The sequence below is a fragment of the Rattus norvegicus genome, chromosome X (assembly GCF_036323735.1).
Source record: "Rattus norvegicus strain BN/NHsdMcwi chromosome X, GRCr8, whole genome shotgun sequence".
NCBI lineage: Eukaryota > Metazoa > Chordata > Mammalia > Rodentia > Muridae > Rattus > Rattus norvegicus.
In genome coordinates, this window is record NC_086039.1 from 11,415,679 (window position 1) to 11,434,645 (window position 18,967).

Sequence of the window (18,967 nt, forward strand, 5' to 3'; positions counted from 1 at the left end):
CTCTGTTCCCCACAGTCCTTATTTGTCAAGGATTGTCTGTCAACTTTCTACTCAAGCCCAGAGTCAACTATAAGTAGCTCCCTTTGAGCAGGGGTAAGAAAACAGACTGGGCCAAAGATCGAAATAGTCTTCAAGTTTGCTGCCTTTGGCTTGCAAAAGCTTAATCCTCTAAGAGCTGGGAAAAGAGTCTCTGGAATTCAGAACACAATGAAGGGGGAACATTAAATAAAATCCCAGAACCTAGAGGATCATAAGATTTTTCTGGGTAGAGGTGGAACTTCAGGGTGTCTAGGCTTCAAGGCAGGACAAGGAATCTCCAGGGCAAATAAGACTTGGACATCATAAGCAATCATATTTGCTTATCCTAAATATACATACAACTTTCCTCTTTTCTGTTTCTTTTTTGAGATAAGTTCTCACTGTGTAGACCAGGCTGGCCTCAAACTCACAGAAATCTGCCTGCCTCCACCTCCCAAGTGCTTGGATTAAAGGCATGCGCACTGCATCATGTGGAGAAAATAACCCACATATTTTCATCCTAAACAGAACCCATCCTTTATAAAAAGAAAAGCAAAAATGTCGATTTGTTAAATTTATGGTATGTATATTTTCATAAGTGTATGTTTGTGCATCACATGCATAAAAGATCCTGTAGAGGTCAAAAGAGGCATCAGATCTCCTGGAACTGGAGTCCCAGACAATTGTAAGCCACCATGGAAGTGCTTAGAACCAAATCCAAGTCCTCTATAAGGAGATTTGCTAATACTAAACACTAAGGAATGAGTAAATACTAAGAGCACTTATGCTTTTAACTGCTAAGACATGTCTCCAGTCCCAGGAACATTTTCTTACTGACATGGTTCTTATGCATCATAGAGGCACTCTAGTAAGTGCTGCCTTTAGGTTCTGGCAAATCAGTAAAGGCACTGTATCTGCAGTCTATGACTCCAATCTACCATGCTAACAGATGGTTGAAACTTCTTTTCATGGTTTTTCTTTCATCTGCAGTTTCTCATTTGGTAAGTCTTCTGATAGGAGTTTGACTCCTTTGTTTTCATTTGTTATTACAATGTTTTTCACATGTATTTGTTTTTTGTGTATGTGTATGCAAGCATTCCCACATGTATGTAGGGGTGGGTACACACATGTTAGATGTGCAGAGGTCACAGGACAATTTATGGAAGTTGGTGTTGACTTCCTACAATGTGGGTCCCTGGATCAAACCTTTGTGGGAACTTAGAATTGAAAAGAAACATTTGAAAAACTGAAAGGCAAAGCAGGGTGTAGAGGCTAATGCCTGCAATTCCAGCATTAAGAAAGGCAAGGCAGGACAAGCACTACAAGGTGAAGACTAAGGTATTTGTTCTAACTGTATTGTGGGCTGAAATGTGTTCCTTCTTTCAATTTCCTACACTGAAGTTCTAACATCCAGTCTGACTGCACCTATGTTCTCTGAAGAACATAGAAAAATTTAGCAAAGGTTTTCGGAGGTTACAGGGTGAGATGTGTTGTAGTGATAAATTTGGAAACTTTGTTTCTTTAAAAAGCAATGAAATATTATATAAATACATTTTCATTTTAATCCCAGGTGTGGGGTATGGGGCTACATCAGATTGTCAAACAGCAGCTAACTATGATTTACCCCATGTTCTAGCAGGGGTGCGATTTTAGCAGCTGCAGATTTCTGTAGCTCTGTGATGTTTGGAATTGTGGGGAATTTTCCGAGGATAGATAAATGCTAGAGCCCCTTAAGGGGTTGTTGGTACATTGCTGTTTGTTTGTCATCGATGGTCAAAGTTTGTAAAGTAGTCATGTGCCAAGAAGAGACAACAACAAGAAGAAATTAGATGTCCTAATAGTGAACATCAAGCTTGTCCCAACGGACTCCACACCCCTAATCAGCAGGAAGTAGTCTGAAGAAAGCACCACCTCCTTTCCAACCCCTAGCTTTATTTTGGGATCTCTTTCCTTCCTTCTCTATTTTTTCTCTCTTTTCTAGAGTTATGTTGAAAGGGTGGAAGAAAACGGGTGGAAATGGGTGGAAGAAAGAAGAACTCACAAAGTAGCGAAAGAAGAGCTACAGTGGTTTTGCCATTCTTCATTTTAATTTTTGAGACAGGGCCTCACTATATGGGCAACTGACCCTGAATTTTTATTCCTCCTCCCTCCATATCCCAAGAACTAAGCACCACCATTTTGAGCTAAAAGTAGTCTTTTCCTAAAAAGAAACTAAAGGACAAAACCTCCATGTTTAGGACACAGGAAGAAGGATGCTGTTTATAAGCTAGGAAGAGAGGCTTCGCACACATAGACCCTATTGACACCTCGATCTTGGACTCTTACACAAAGAATTGTGAGAAACTAAACCTCAGTTGTGTTTCTGTAACCTACCAAAATAGTGTCATCACTTGAACACCAAGCACCCAAACCATAAGTGTGTGGAAAGAGTTCATATCAAACTACATATGGAAAAACTTTTTGGTTTGTTTTATTTTGTTTTGTTGTGGGGGGGGTGGATAGTTTTCAGCAACCTGACTATGTTATGTCAGAATGGAGTTTCTGGGTGGGTATAGAAATCGGGCTATTTCCCTGTGCTAAAGTATTTCATATTAATGCAAACAATGGCTTTCAGAGGCTGTGCCACACCCTGGGCAGCTCCACTTTACAAAGCCCCATTTGACTCCATTGTGCATGACTGTGCACCTAAATACCTGTCCAGGACCTCCCACAAGAAACAAACTGGCAATGAATTGATTCCTAAAGAATCAAAAAGGCGTATCTTTATTCATTAAACTCATCAAAATAGATTAAGAAGATCCTGGAACTTGCACCACCGCCCAGATGCCTTTTTAATTTTTTTAAGGATAGTATTCACTTGTGTGTGTGTGTGTGTGTGTGTGTGTGTGTGTGTGTGTGTCTGTGTGTGTGTGTCTGTGTGTGTGTGTGTGTGTGTGTGTGTGTGTGTGTGTGGTTTGCCTGCATGTATGTCTGTACACCATATGTGTGCTTGGTGTTTACTGATAGCGCCCTCCTGAAAGACTACCCTTCCCATATTTCCTTTCAGAGTATGGAAGCCATTTTTTCCATCTGGTGGGCTACATCCTATCTTCTTCTATAGGCGTTTTGACCATCTGCACATGTGGTGATAAGGTGCCCTCAAATCCAATAAATAAATGCGGTTCCTGCCTAAAGTCTAACCAAGTCTCCCTTTCTATCTTCCAGTTCTTTATATCTGCCTTAAATAATCTAACATCTGCATAGACCAGAAGCGACCATTAGATCCCCTCAAACTGGAGTTACAGGTGGTTGTGAGCCACCATGCGGCTGCTGGAAATAGAACCTGGAAGGAGCAGTCAGTGTTATTATCCAAGACATCTCTCCAGCTCGTTTTCAAATTTTGGTTTTAGCAAGGCAGTGACAATGATGCACACCTTTAATCCCAGCACTCTGGAGGCAGAGGCGGGTGAATCTCCATAGGTTAAAGGCCAGCTGGGTCTGCAGAGCCTGTTCCAGGACACCTTGGGCTAAACATACACACACATACACCCAAAAACAACCCAAAATCTTCCCCGCCTCAAAAAAATCTTTTTTGGGGTTTTGTTTTCTAATACAGGGTTTCACTTTATGCCCGGGCCAAGCTGGAACTTGGAGATTTTACACTATGTCAGACTCCCTGGTGTCTCTAAGAAATGGAACATTTCTTCATCATTCATTTTGGTTTGTTTCGAATTTAATATTTACTTATTTTATGTGTAAATGCTTTGAGTGTATATAGGCCCTAGAAGTGAGTTTTCTCTCTTCCTTCTGGTTTTACTTCGTAGCTTTTTCCTCCTGTCCATTAGGACTTTAACTGTTATTTGTATTTTTTTGATCTATGAATGGCAGACTGACAATAAAATGAAGTCATTGATTAAAAAAAGGTGTGAAATTAACACTATATGCCTCTCCCCAAATCTCAAGAACTTACCAACCACACCGGACTCACAGAAGATGCAACACTCTCACCTGGACTGTATAAAATCTAGACCTAAGACTGTAATGGTGACTGCCCCACCAACTGACCACCCTATGTGGGTGTGTAAAGAGTCTGATAGAAAATCCATGACTGTCCCTGGGCTTTCAGGGTAAACTGACCCATGCAAATGATTATTCCTGCACTCTGCCATTCTGCCATTCAGACCCCATTTTGCACCTTATCTCTGAAAGCTCATGGCCTTATGCTTCTGTAGCTGTGCTCAACCCCAATTCTTTGCAGTTTGGCCCTGCATGCTTCCAGTAGCTCTCCAACTGAGCTTCTTAATGACCTCTAGTGACACTCTTTGCTTCTGTAGTAGCTCAGGCCTCTGCATCTAATAAAGCTTCTTTGAACTCTGTGGCCTCTTTGACCTCTGTGGCCCTGCTGAAGTCTACATATATCTATATACATAGAAAAAGAGAAATAATTATTGTGTTGAAGTCAATGTATGGCCTGAGAGTTCATATTCATAATTAAGAGTAGAATGAAAGCATTTGTAGTTACCGAACACTAAGTAACAAAGAAAACTGTAGTTACTTGGAAAATTACAGCCAAAGATATTGTGACAGCTTGTAAATGTGTTCTTATTTAATAAATTCTGACATTGTAGAAAGACACCATATGCATCTATCTGTGTCTGGTGTACTATATTCATGACAATGAGTAAAACTTTGCTTTAAAAAATCAAATACAGTATTATTTTTAAAACAGTTGATAGAAGTGCTCCATTTTGTGACTTTCAGAAAATATCTCATAAAGCAAAATCCAGTGCCACATTTGACGTTAATTTGCATATTTACACAATCAGTTCTAGTGATTCACATGAAGCATAGCTGATTGGCACACTGGTAATACAAACCTAAGTAGGAAAACAGTATTAGAATGAAGCCCGTTAAGTGACTGTGTTTTAATTAAGCTCTAACTACATTTTTACAATCAACACTACTAGTTTTGTCAATGCAACATCTCAGGAAATGAACTAATTTGGTTTCCAATTGCAAGAAATCGCAGAAGTGAAATAAATAAACCCAAGCTCCAAGTATTGTCTGCCAGTTCTTCTTTCTTAAGAGGCTATCAATGGTGATGTAAAAATAGCTGAACATTAGCTGTTCAGATGAGTTCCTCCACACTGCCTTGCTTTTTTGTTATTATTTACAATGGCAAATCACAACTACCTAAATAATATTCATTATGGATTAATTAGCCCCAAAAGTAAACCATAAAATCTTCTTCTGGGGACCTGACAAATGGCTTAGAGGTTAAGAAGAGCTCCTAATGTTCTTCCAGAGGGTTCAAGTGCATTTCTCAGAATCCATACCAAAAGACCCAAAAACACTTGTAACTCCAGCTCAGGGGAAACAAATGACCTTCTCTCACTGTGACTACCTACACACGGATAGACACATACTCCCAAATGAAAGCACACAAAATTAAAAATAAAAGAAAATCTAAAAATTTTAAATCTTATTTTGCTATTTTGTTTGAATTATCTTAGTTCAAGAATAGCCAACTACAGTTCACATGCCAACCCCAAATATAACCATACACTATTTTAGTAAGGTCTAGACATAGAATGGATTTTATATTTTAAGGGAAGAAGTAGGAAAAGGGAGAAAATGGCGAGGAGAAGGAGGAAGAGAAGAGGAGAAGGAGAAGGAAGAGGAGGAAGAGGATGACATGGAGATCTTATGCTGCAAGCTAAATAATTTGTTATCTGGACGCTAACAGAAAAGCTTCTCCAAATGGTGAGATTCTGTACTGATTTTGGGGCAGACTCTAGGTATGATATTACAATGTTATTTTATGAAATCACAAAAATGAATGAATATACACATGCCACCTACATTTATCCCTCTTATAATGGAAGTACGTAACACTAATACATGCTCAACCACCAGTAAAAGTACAACCTGCAGAACAGTGAAAGTCTTAGGGGAAGGTGTTTGTGGATAATTGCTGATATTTCCCTTCTAGTGCTAATGGTTCTAGGGTTGAAGTAGGAAAGATGCACTGGGGAGAGAATTTCTAAAGGCCACAATCTAAAGAAATCAGTTAGTGGCAATTGGCAAGTCAAAACAATATATTTTAAAATTCATGAGAAACATTTTTACATAGGGCACTGCTAAAAGGCACACATCTTGACTAAATAGATCACAGACGTTAAAATCTACAATTTGCTTTGACTGAGAAAAAAACTCAAATGCTAGACATTTGTATTATTCCTGGAAGGTTCTTAAGACGGTGGTATTCAATTTTTTCATCAAGGACAAGTGTATTGAAGAACTTTCACTTATATTACAAAGACTGAGCACAAAAAGAAAGTTTTAAAAACAGAGACTGAGTGTACTACGAGCAAACTTCCCATGTAGAGCATGCAGAACAAAAGATCATTTATTTTTTCTTTGAGTTCTCATTGGGACAAATAGAGGATTGCGCAGTGTGCTGTGTCAGTTCAGAATCAACCAAATGAGCAAAAGACATAATTAACATCAGTAGATTATGACACGAGATAATATGTACATTCCCAAATGAAGAAGTCAATATAAAGGCTTTTTTAATGATCTCACTACATAGTTCAGGCTAGCCTTAAGCTCATGAGCCTTTTCCCTCAGCCTCTGGAGCTTTAGGATTATAGCTACACACCACCACAGTCAGCTTAAAGTATTCTTGAGGTATTATTTATGCTAATATACAATTAGCTCAATTTTATTTTTTTAGTGAAATAGATTTTTTGTACAATATTCTGATCAGTTTCCCCACTCATTCCAGATCCACTCTGTTTTCCCATCCACCCCAATCTTTCTCTCTCCCTTCCTCCCCCTCTTCCCACCCCATGTCTCTCTCCTTAGAAAATAAACATCAGAAGCATAAAATTAAAAACAAATCAGAATAGGACAAAATAAACAAACAGAAAATAAAGAGCAAAATCAAAAGCACAAGAAATGCATACAGATGCAGAGACCATACATCCACATACACAGAAATTCCATAGGGAAAAAACCTCAAAATCAGAAACCATAATACATAAGCAAAATAACATTAAAGTTAAAAAATTTACCCAAAGTAATTTGACCAAGGGAGGAAAAAAGCCCTCCAATAGTACTATAGGGTTTGTTTTGTGTTGGCCCTCCACTGCTGGGCATGGGGGCCTACCTTAGGTGTGGTTTATGTGATTTGTATACACAGTGAGACTCTGTTACAGAAAACTAATTTTTTCTTTGCAAGCAATTGTCAGTCTGAGATAGCTTCTAGGTTAGGCATGCGCACTTGTGTCTACTTCCCCTCTCAGCACATACCAGGAGTATTGATGGCCTATTCCTTTCCTTTGACATAGAATGTTATCGTTGAAAGAATTTAGAAAGTCATTTTACAACAGAAAATTTGATGACTTGGGAAGATGTTCATTGCTGCCATGTTTAAACATTGAAGCTATGATGATTGGTTTTATATTAACTTAAAAGAATATATTGGAATTAATCAAATTCTAATAATACAAACTATGAAACAATACAGAAATGCTTTTAGATTATCATCAAGTCTGAAATATAAAACAGCATAGTCAATATGTTTATATCTATCAAGTGTGTCTATTGCATAAATTCCTAACAGTAGTAACTCTCCACAAAATGTTGCTTAGGGGGTAGGATTCTATTGTTATGTATGCTTTATTGGCTCCAGTTTTCTTGATGTTTGCTAAGGTTTCTCTCATTAAAGAGATAAGGCTGAGCTGCTCTGTTGTGCCTATGAAATTTCTTCTTTGTGAAGGACCCACTGCTGCCACTTAACATATGAAGTCATGGACTTTTTGAAATCCTGCTTTTTCTCAACTGCTTGTTGGGTCCACAGGATCTAGTATTACCTAAGAGACAAATCTCTGGGTATGTCTGTGAGGAGGATTAAGATTGGGTTAAATGAGCAGGGAGACCCACTCTAAATGTGAGCAACACTAAGGGACAAAGGAAAAAGCAAGATGAGCAGCAACATTCACCTCTCTTCCTAACTGGAGAGACAATATGACCTCCTCACACACCTCCTTCCATTCCTGCTCTTGTAAGGCCAGATTGTGAGCACTAATAAACCCTTTCTTCCTTTAATTGCCCCTCTCAGCTATTTTGTAATAGCAAAGAAAAGGGTAGCAGATACAGTGATGAAACAGCTAAAAGTGACCACTGACATAGAAGAGGGGGCATGCTAGGAAGTGGAAGAGGAAGACGGGGAAAGGAGGAGCTGACAGTTGGAGACCTAAATTCAGATTGTTAGATATTATTAGAGAAAAGCAGTTTCCACCATACCTGACATAATTATCCCATTGTCATGGTGGAGCAGCTATAATCCATGCCCTGTAACCATGGTAATAAAATTAGCAAAACAATGCTGTGATGGATTGCTCTATGGTAATGGTAATTGAGCTATTAATGCTCCATAACTGTAGGAAGTACAGTGGGAAGTGTCAAGATCCTCACCTGGGATTCTATCCACTTCTCCCTCCCCTACAGCATCCATATATAATCTTGAAAAGTGATAGAGTATTTAGAAGGTTAACTGAAGGTAGGACTCCATCATGTAGCTTCCATGAGATTGCCACCCATGACAGCGAAACTTTTCAAAGATTCAGCCATTTCACAGTCACCCACACTCCTTACCAAGCTCCCATATGTATATAAGGCCACTGAATTCATTCACCAAGCTGGACTTGGGCAGAAGCATTTCTTTGGTCGGCTGCTGATACCCTATCTGGTGTGAATCAATGTTTGTTCACGGTGCTGTAAAAGAAGCAGCTCAATAAATGTACTTGTACTTTCACCTTTCTCATTGTGGCTCTAGATCTTTATTCTTCCTAAGAGGGTCTAGCTGAGGATCGTTCTTCTCTGTTTCTTTTTGGGACAGGGTCTCACTGTGTAGCCTAAGCTGGCCTCACACTCTCCACCTTCTTGCTTCAAGTTCTGAGTGCTGGAATTTCAGCTATATGCTACCAGACTTGGCCTAAGATAGTACTTGAATGTTGCCATTTGTGCAAATAAATTCAGTTTTGTTTCCAACTACTATTTAGTAATCTTCCTTTTTCATTCTTAGCTTTCAGTCTTTTCTAAAAAATAAACTATTCTGTTCGCTATGGCAGCTAGTCTCTCCCCACAAGGGCAATTTGGCTGCAATAAAGCACTTCATAGGCCCCACCTCCTTCCTCCATGTGCTCCACCATAAAAAAAAAATCAGCTCCAACCCTAAGCAAGTCTTTTGAAATGTCCCCAAATTGTTTACGTTCCCTTTGCATTGAATCATGTGTGGGCAAATGCACCTAAAGATGATTATGACCCGACTCCTCAAAAATCAAAAAACAAAACAAAAAAAAATAAAAAGCATCACTCATTTTCATGGAATGCTTGCCAATCAAAAACCACCTCAGTATTTTCTCACTTTGTGCTATAGAATTGACTTTCTTCTAACTCCTTTGAGCCCTTAATGAATTGGCAGGTGACCTGGACAAGGGGGTCTCTTTGCTGTGAATTGATCAATAAACAGCCTTAGATAATTTTTCTGTGGATTTTTTGTCTGTCTGCTTTTGTTTTTCAAGAGAGGGATTCTCTGTGTAGAGTACTCATTCTGTAAAACAGGCTGGCCTTGAATTCACGGAGATCCACCTGCCTCTGCATCCCAAGTGCTAGAATTAAAGGCATAGGCCACCAGTACCCAGCTGTGAATTTTTTTTTGACACTTCATTTCTCCAACCTATAAACAATTAGGATGATACAATTGAATTCAAATTAAAAGCCCATGGTGTTTTCAAATTATAAACTAGATCCTAGTAATGAAAACTACAAGCTAACCTTCTAGAAACTCCATGATGAAACAGCCAAAGATTGAAAAAGAATGAGGTAAAATTGAAATGATATTTTAACCCCTCTCAAAAGGATTTCAGTTAGAAAAAAAAGAGTGGATTCAACTCCAAGATTTCTTTGCCTCTGGAGTCCCCTGGAGTTCTATCACTTACTTACATTCTGTTTCTCAGTCCAGCTACAGCCTCTCCTTTCATGTTCAAGGTTACAGTGACAGAGCATCACAGAGAAAGAGAAGATCTCCCTTCAACTCCAACATATAATAAAGAGTACACCCTCATTATCTCCTCTCTCTTCCTAGAACCGTAGAGGCAAAGGCTGGAGTGATATGCTTACAAGTCAAGGACTATGAAGATTGTTGGTAAATGCCATAAACTAGAAGAAAGGCACAGAATTGTTTCCCCCCAGGTTTTAGAGGGAACCTAATTCAGACTTCTAGCCTCTAAAACTGTGAGACACTCAATTTTGTTGCTTGAAACTACTAAATTTCTAGTACTCCAACCCTAGGAAATCTGCACAGTCCAAAGTTACCTTTACTAAAAAGACCTCTAACTCTGATGCTGAATCTGCGAGAATCAGTCAGCTAGTAGGGAGACTTAAAAGATGTGTAGTGCCTACGGCTGATCATCTTTAAAATACATGATGTCTTGTCAAATCTTTCAACTCATTTAGGTGATGCAATTAGGGCTGGGGAGGAATGAGATTTCTGTGTTGGAGCTAGGGCTCTATGATAGTGAATCTTAATTTTCAACTAAGATTGCTAGAGTTTTAGCACACTTCTTGGGGGTATCTGTGACAGCTTTTCCAGAGACAACTAGATTGCAAAGACTCTGATCGAACTCGTGGTTAATACCATTGACAAATTCAAAATCCAAATATGTTTTTGAGAAGTAATGAAAACTGTGGAATGCTGAAGGAAATGGGCCACTTTGGTCATGTTTTGAGAAGCCTATCTTGCCTTGGCCACTTCCTATGCTACCTTTTCCTGTTTCCTGTCTGCCATGAAGAGAGCAGCTTCCTCTTCCACACAAGCCACTGCCATAATATTCTGCCTCACCGTGGGACCAGAAAATTCAAGTGGTCCTCTAAGATGTCTTTGTCACAATAACAGTAAAACTACATGCTATCCCAGAACAAAGCAGCCAAATAAAAGAAGGCATCTCAACTCTGGAAGAGCACCACCATCCCTGACTTGGGAAAAAAGTGAAGGAATCACAGAGGCACACTCCATGGCACCAGGAACCCTAATAAGAACTTCAGTAGATGCTTCACTGAGAAACAGTATAAACACAAACCACAATGTAACAGAAATCATGCTACAAACTGTAATTCAGGATCTATCGGATTAGAGGGGAAGGGAGTATGTTCACAGCCCAGGCAGGACAGAGACAATACTCAGACTGATTTGATTTTTTAGAAAATTAAACAAGAGACTTTCTCTTATCCTCCTAAGTTTGTGGACTCAAGATTTAGGAAGAGATCAAGAAAAATAAGAACTAAACTTAGTTCTATAGGGCTGTTTCCCTATGCAAAGCTAGTACCAAAAGTTAACAATGAACAAGAATGTAAAAGTATGTAATGTGCAGACAGAGCTCTAAGACCGCACACACAAACCTAAAAGTAAATAGAGTTAAAAATAAACTATGAGAATTCACACAAACATGGAAATTGTAATAAACATTGTACTCAAATGGACAAATTGAAGGATAAGTCCAGGAGAACTGTAAATATATTTTATGTTAATTGATGACTAAGATGAGACATCTAAAATGTATAGTATATAAAGCCACTTTTTTGTAACTTAGCTGAGATGAGAAAGGAAAGAAGGGGAGCTCTTATTCGCTGTCCATGGGGTTGCAAATTGGTACAGTCACTATGGAAATCAGTGTGGAGAATTCTCAGAAAATACACCCAAAGAACAATATGGTTGTCTGAACAAGACCTACATAATAACAACACCAGCTGACATGTCAACATTGAAGGGGAAAATTCCACAAGAATCTACCCCTAGGTGAAGAGCTACCAGGTGGTCAAAGCCTGCTGGGTGAAAAAGAATGAATTTCTTCTAGGAATGAGCTCTCATATACATTGTCCAATCACAAGCAGTCAGATTTGGATACATGCAAAGTGGACTCTGTAAGTTGTGTGTGTGTGTGTGTGTGTGTGTGTGTGTGTGTGTGTGTGTGTGTATGTGTGTGTGTGTAACAATAATAATTAAAGAAGAGGTCATGAATTTGGGAAGGAGAGGGGAAACTCCTCTAGAGGAGTTGGGGAGGAACGGGAGGAATTTAGATGCGTCGTTTTTGTATGAAGTTCTAAAAATAAATGTTTGTTTATTTGTTGAAAATGGTAGCTGAGCATAAACCAGTGATCAAGCCAGGAATCAGCATTCTTCCATGGTTCTTGTCTCTGATCCTGCCTTGATTTCCTGCTCTGACTTCTCTCCATGATAGACCTGGAAGCATAAGCTGAAATAAGTGTCAGTGTTTTTATCACAACATCAGAAAGCAAATTATAACAAAGAAGTAAACAGAGTAGCTAAAATTATGAATATACCAAGATCTCAATGTTCCCACAGTAAAGGACATACCTAAAACAGAGTTAGTAGAGGGAAGTGAGGTAGAGACAAAACTGGAATGAGCTTTACTAAGAATTTGGCTTTGTCCTTGAAAGTTAGGGAAAATTGCTAGGAACTTTAAGAGGGGTTTAAAAGGACAGTCTGAACTTTAGAATTAGTACTTACAATGAAGAATGTAGATTACAATGTTCTAGAAAGCCTATAGGAGGCACTGGATCTCAGGTAGTGACAGTAGGAAAAGGGAAAAAACATCATCAATATAAAAATAGTATCAAATTTTTAATAGCTCTAATAGTCTTATGAATATTTAGCATGAAGGAGAGACGTCTTTAGAACCCATTAATTCATACATCTGTTCATTCAATTTGTGTTTACAGAGTATTTAGTAGTGCCAGACGCACTGTTCTAGAATGATTTCCAGGTTTAAGTATGGTTTTCTAGAAGCAGCCCCTGATTTGAGGATCTTTTCACACATGAATTAGTACGAAGACTTCAGCAAAGGTAGAAATGAATGTTAGAAATAAGGTGGAGGCTAGGAAGAAGCCAAGTGCAAAGATGGTTTTTTGCAAAGCCTGAACTCTTCCATGGAAGTTACACACTGCAGAGATATACTAACCTCAGGGAAGGGAGTTGGGCTTTGATAGTCCTAGACATAATTTCCACAGTGTAAGCCTTCTAAATGTGCCTAACTTTTATCCCATTTGCCTTCCTCTTTTAATCCTTCTCATTGTATTCGGTCTTCTCATCTCCATCATGGACTCCTTACTATTAGTCCTCACATCACTCCATAAATATAACTTCCTTAGAGAAGGAATTCCTTTTTATCTGAAAGCATTCTTTAACTTGTATGTACTGATCATTTTTAAGAGACTGGAGATATGTCTCAGCAGTCTAGAAAGCTTGCTGCACAATCATGAGGACTGGAGTTCAGTATAGTCACAGCTCTGAGTGGGGCAAAAGGAAGATCTTTGGGGCTTTCTGGCTTCTAACCTAGCAAAGAAAATGAGAGCCCCAGGTTTAGGGAGAAATACTACCTCAAAGAAATAGGTAGAAAGTGATAGAAAAAGACTTCCAATGCCTACTTTTGCCTTCCACATCTACACGCGCGTGCGCGCACACACACACACACACACACACACACACACACCAATAAATAAATACACATTTTTAAGATTTATTTTCATGTGTATGTGTACATTTGTGTTAAGTGTAGGCAGATGTCTGCTGAGTCTAGAAGAGAGCATCAGCTCTCCTGAAAGTGGAGTCACAGACAGTAAGGAGCAGCCTGACATGAGCTCTGGGAACCAAACTCAGGCCCTCTGGAAGGGCAACAAGTACTCAATCACTGAGCCATCTCTCCCATCTGGATAAATTGTATTATGATGCTGCTGCTGCTGCTGCTGCTGATGATGATGATGATGATGGTGATGATGATGTGTGTGTGTGTGTGTGTGTGTGTGTGTGTGTGTGTGTGTGTGTGAATGAATGATGTCTATAGTGGTGTGGAAAAGATGCATGACATGGCACACATGTGAAAATCAGAGTCTGTTCTCTTCTACCTTACATAGTTTCTAGAGATCTAATTCAGATCACCAGCCTTGTAGCAAGCCTTTATCCACCGAGACTTCTTGCTGGCTCCAATAAATAAGTCTCTTTTAAAAATCAATGTCATTGCAATTTTTTCATACCTACTTAAATTTTCTTTCCTGCCTGCTCCATTTAGTTCCATTATGTCCATTTGTTCATTTAACAGATACCAGCAGGCCTCCTAATAAGTAGCAGCCGCTGAATTGAGAGCTGGATATATGAGAAAAAGCAAAAAAAAAAAAAAAAAACAAATAAGGCTTTCATCTTTACCCATCTCAGCCACACAAGGTGCTGCACACCTGCAAACCCAGCCCTGAGGAATAAAAGCAAAATCACAAGCATGAGATTGGCCTCAGCTACACAGTGATCTCTAAGCCAAGCTTAGCTACATAGCAAGATTGTCTCATCCCACCCTCCATCCCACCAAATCCTTGCCACTGTTCAGCCTTAGAAGCTACCATGATATTATAGAAAAGTCAGCAACTTTGGAATCGGACAGAGGCCCTTATTTGCACATAATCCTGGACCAACTCATACCTACACCTGGTTTCTCAGTCTATAAAATGGGAGTACTAATTCCCCCAGTAATCTTTAAAAAATTTATGTAAATAGCAAACAATGTGGGTTTTTTTTTTCAAAAAAGCATTTACATCGTATCTGGAACATCAACAGCACCCCCAAATTTTGTTGAATATGAGAAGTTTTGGAAAGGGGAAGGAAATTAATTAACCATCCTTTTCAAAACTAAATACATGAAGACACCAACAGTCAAATGGAAAGATGAGTCTCATTGAGAAGACCCATGATTGCCCTCAGTTCCAGTGCTTACTGGACATATAATTTCTGCTTTTCTTCACTTAAATGAGTTCTTATTGAAAGTTTGGAGCCTTCTCAGAATTTGATCTTTTTTATAGGAAAAGGGGAGTTCTGTTGTACAACCTTGGAGGAAGCAATGGAAAAAGAGCTCTACAAAGTCAGTCCAGAAAGCCAGGACACAGACACATGACTCAGAGCTGCCTAAGACTGAATTTCCAATCAAGAAAACAACATTTGGTACATGCAAGCAAGCTCAATATGTAGGTGCCATTGGCAGTGGGGCCAATAGAATGAGTTCAGAGTTCAAGATCTCAGAAATGCCCACGACATTGTCTTCCGAAAATGAAAAGAATATCTCTTTCACAGGATTTGAGAAGGGTTAAATATGAATAAAAACTGATTAGATATGAAAAATTGCTGCCCAAAAATGCATATTTGATCTGTTTAGGAGGCTTTCCAGTGTGTAAAATAAATGAATAAGTGAGTATTTGCAGTCTAGCTCCTACCTAAACATGAAATCCCCCAAGGCTGCTTTGTCTGTTCACACCTAAGTTATTTGCTTTCCTTCCCAGTATTATAGTTTTCCTTGCTCAGAACTCCCAAGTTCAAAGTACACTTAACTCTGATATGCAAAATGCAGTTCACTATCGCTAATTGCTGTACATTGTGCTTTGCTCCCAGGTTAAAAGGTAACTACTTTATTTGGAGCCTTCTAAAGGACAAGATTGCAAGGTTTAAGAATTCGCTCTACCCTCTCCTGCAAAAGCCGAGAAAAGGAGAGACTTGCAGAGAAAGCATCTCAGTAGCCACAAAGAAACTAGCACAACACTAGATAAAATTTACTCAGCACATCTTAGAGAACAAGTGTCTCCTGTGACGATGCTCTGAGCAAAGCACCATTCTGTAGTCCAGCCCCAGCTCTCTTCTTTGACTTTGTGGGTTTCTTCTAGAAAATGTTTTCTACTCTTTTAGTTCCAGCCATCCCCTTTAAGCCAATACCCTTGCAAGGGTGCAGCTCTGAATTTCTAGTAACCAGCTATGATCTCCTCTTGAATCCATCTGTCCCTCTAACTCAATACCTGAAGCACTGGATTCATTATTTGCTTTTTGTCCCTTCTCCTTTGTCCAAATCACTCTTCTTTGAGATTCTCAAGGATGCTTCTGTTACCCAGACATTACTCTGGTTCCCTTCCCCTCCTAGAATCAATTCTTTGTATGGACATTGATGACCACACTCCCCTTTTCTAGTCTTACTTTGCGTGAGATGCACTTTTTGGGGGTGGAGGTCAAGACAAGGATTCTCCGTATAGCCCTAGCTGACCTGGAATTCTTTCTATAGACCAGGCAGGCTGGCCTAGAACAAAGAGATCCGCCCATCTCTGCCTCCCAAATGCTAGAATTAAAGGCATGTGCCACCACTGCCCAGCCAGTTGCTTTTGAAAAATCTCTCATTTTTTTTTCTGTCATCTCAAATGGTCTTCCTTTAAGTTGTTTGTATATTTAGCAAATACCTTGTAAAAAGTATACACGCAAGTACATAGCAAGGAAAATATATTCCTTGTGCTTAGACAAGGATAAATGGACAGTTGGTGTAACTTAAAAGGCACACTTTATAAGCTTATCATATCAGAACTGGAAAGAATAAGATTTTGACAGAAATGAGTAAAGAGATCACATTAGGAAAGATCTTGGCATAGGGCATGCATAAAAGAACATCACAATTGCAAAAAGATCAGTTAAGGTAAGTAGAAGGAACAGAGGACTTTTCTGGGCGAAATCTAGGAGAGCCTGTATCAGAGTGGACTTTGAACAACAAATTGAGAAATTTCTAGTGCCTTCTTACTGTGTTGTCCAATAGTTTTGGAACACTGTGCTTGTTTCCAAGAACTGAAAGTTTCAGGTCATGGAAGCAACACAGCCTATGGCTACTTATCTGGTCTAATGATGTTCAAACTTAAAAAAGAGAAAAGAGTTCAAAAATATCCAGGAGTTTTGAAAAGATTAAAGCTTAGTGGGAAGCTTCATGTGTCTTTTATTGAACAGCCTTAGGAGAAACAAGTACAATAGTTATAACTTTACAGTAAATACTAGATGGACAACTGGATAGAAGGGCAGTTGAAAGAATAGATGAGGAGGGGCGTGGTCAAAGCAGTTTCTCCACTTAATAATTGAGTTTACAGAGGATGGATATTAGTTCTGGTTCCTCATCTCTTGAAGTCTATACAACTCTATCTATTCATTTTAAACATTCATCTCAATCTTACCAAGAACTCATCAAAGCTCTATGGCATTTTATCTATTAAAAACATGACAGTGGGCACTGTGAGCTTACAAAGTCAGATTGGATTCAGGATCTGTATAGTGAATGCTGAAAAGACAGCTAACAAGTACCAAATCCACATCTTCAAAGGAAGATCCTCAAAGAGGATAGAGAAGTCCAGGAAAGAGAGTGGCGAATACAGCAAAGATTGAACAGCATGGATAGGGGAGTCTGGTTAGGTGTGTTAGACAACACACCCCAACACAATATTACAATCAGAAACCTCGAGGAAACCTAGTTAGTACACATGAAGGGAACTAAGTGTTAGTAACTAGCTTAGCTTTTTATGTTTGTTATTTTTGAAATTATAATTTAATTACAATATCCATCCCTCCCTTTCGCTCCCTCCAAACCCTGCTCTCCTTCAAATGCATGGTCTCTTTTTTCATCCCTTTTATTATGTACATATATGTACATACCTATATATTCATAAATATAACCTGTTCAAGCCATATAGTGTTACTTTTATGTATGCTTTCAGGGCTGCCCTCCTGGCATCAGAAAACTTGAGTAATAAATCAGAAGTCTTTATATAATTATTTTCTTCTCTTCACTGCACTGCTGACCTCATTGTTGTATTCTCTGTGTGGTCTCTTATTTCAAATGTGTTTGTTGCTTTTTTCTTTTTGCTTTAATGAGTCTTTGTACTTAATCAGGAAATGAATTAAATTTTGCATTATAAAGAAGTAAATTTCTGACTTCCAGCCGGTAAGCACTGTACCATAGGAAATGCCTTCATGCCAAAACTCCCAACTAGTAGTTACAAACAGAGGAATGTGCATAAGCTGCTGTCTCCATGGGTGCTAATTGTAACATGTCAACGAAGGGCCTTGCTTTCTCTGGCTGCCAAGCCAGATCTGCTGCCGCCAAACTCTGTGCCAGTCAACAGGAATAGGATTTTTTTGACATGAACAGTTCAGAATTCAGTGGCCGCCCTCACTGGAGGGGACTCAGAAAGGTGTAAAAATGAGAAAAAATGTGCTGAATTCATTTAAAATGTGTACTGCCCATGAGTGGCAGATTGGAGAGGGAGACAGAACAAAAGATGGGCACATAGGATGAGCCGAAGACCCTGCGTTTGAAGAACAGCAAGTGGTCTAGATGGGCTAGAACATTTGAAAATGGTATGAGAGTGTTGGAAGATGAGGCCCAAGCATCAAGCTGAGATTATGTTCTCTGAGGGCCTAAGTACCAGGGTAAAGAGAAGACACTTAACTTCAAAACCAGTGGGGAATCGTGGATTTTTTAAAAGTAATTAAATAATATGATTGCAGCTGCCTAATCCATTGTGAATATGTAAAGTAGATTTAATTAAGTAACAGGAAATAAGTTCAGAGAGTGGTATAGAAACCATAAGCTAAGCAATAAAGTTAGAACCTTCTACAGGGCTTGAAAGTGGCTATTTCAACAAACTGTATCTACCAACTAACCTAGCACTACCTTGCAATGAGTCAGGATCATGTGCCTAATTCTTGCTAAGGCATTTCAGTGGGATCCATCATCATCTGGACTAGGTAGTTCTATGCACACAATCCTCCATTCTTTCTGTGTATCTATGTGTATACATGTACATCTATGTGATGTGCATATTTTGTATGTTTACATATACATGAGTGTGACTGTGTACAGGTGCTCATGATCATGTCTTCGTCTGTGTATGGAAACCAGAGGCTAACTTCAGGTGTCTTCCTCAATGATTTTCCACCTTATATATTGAGGCAGGATCTCACACCTGAATCCAGAGCAGCTACCTAGCCAGCACGTTCTACGGATCCCCTATCTCAACCTTCTGATCACTAGAATCATGGGAAGAGGGC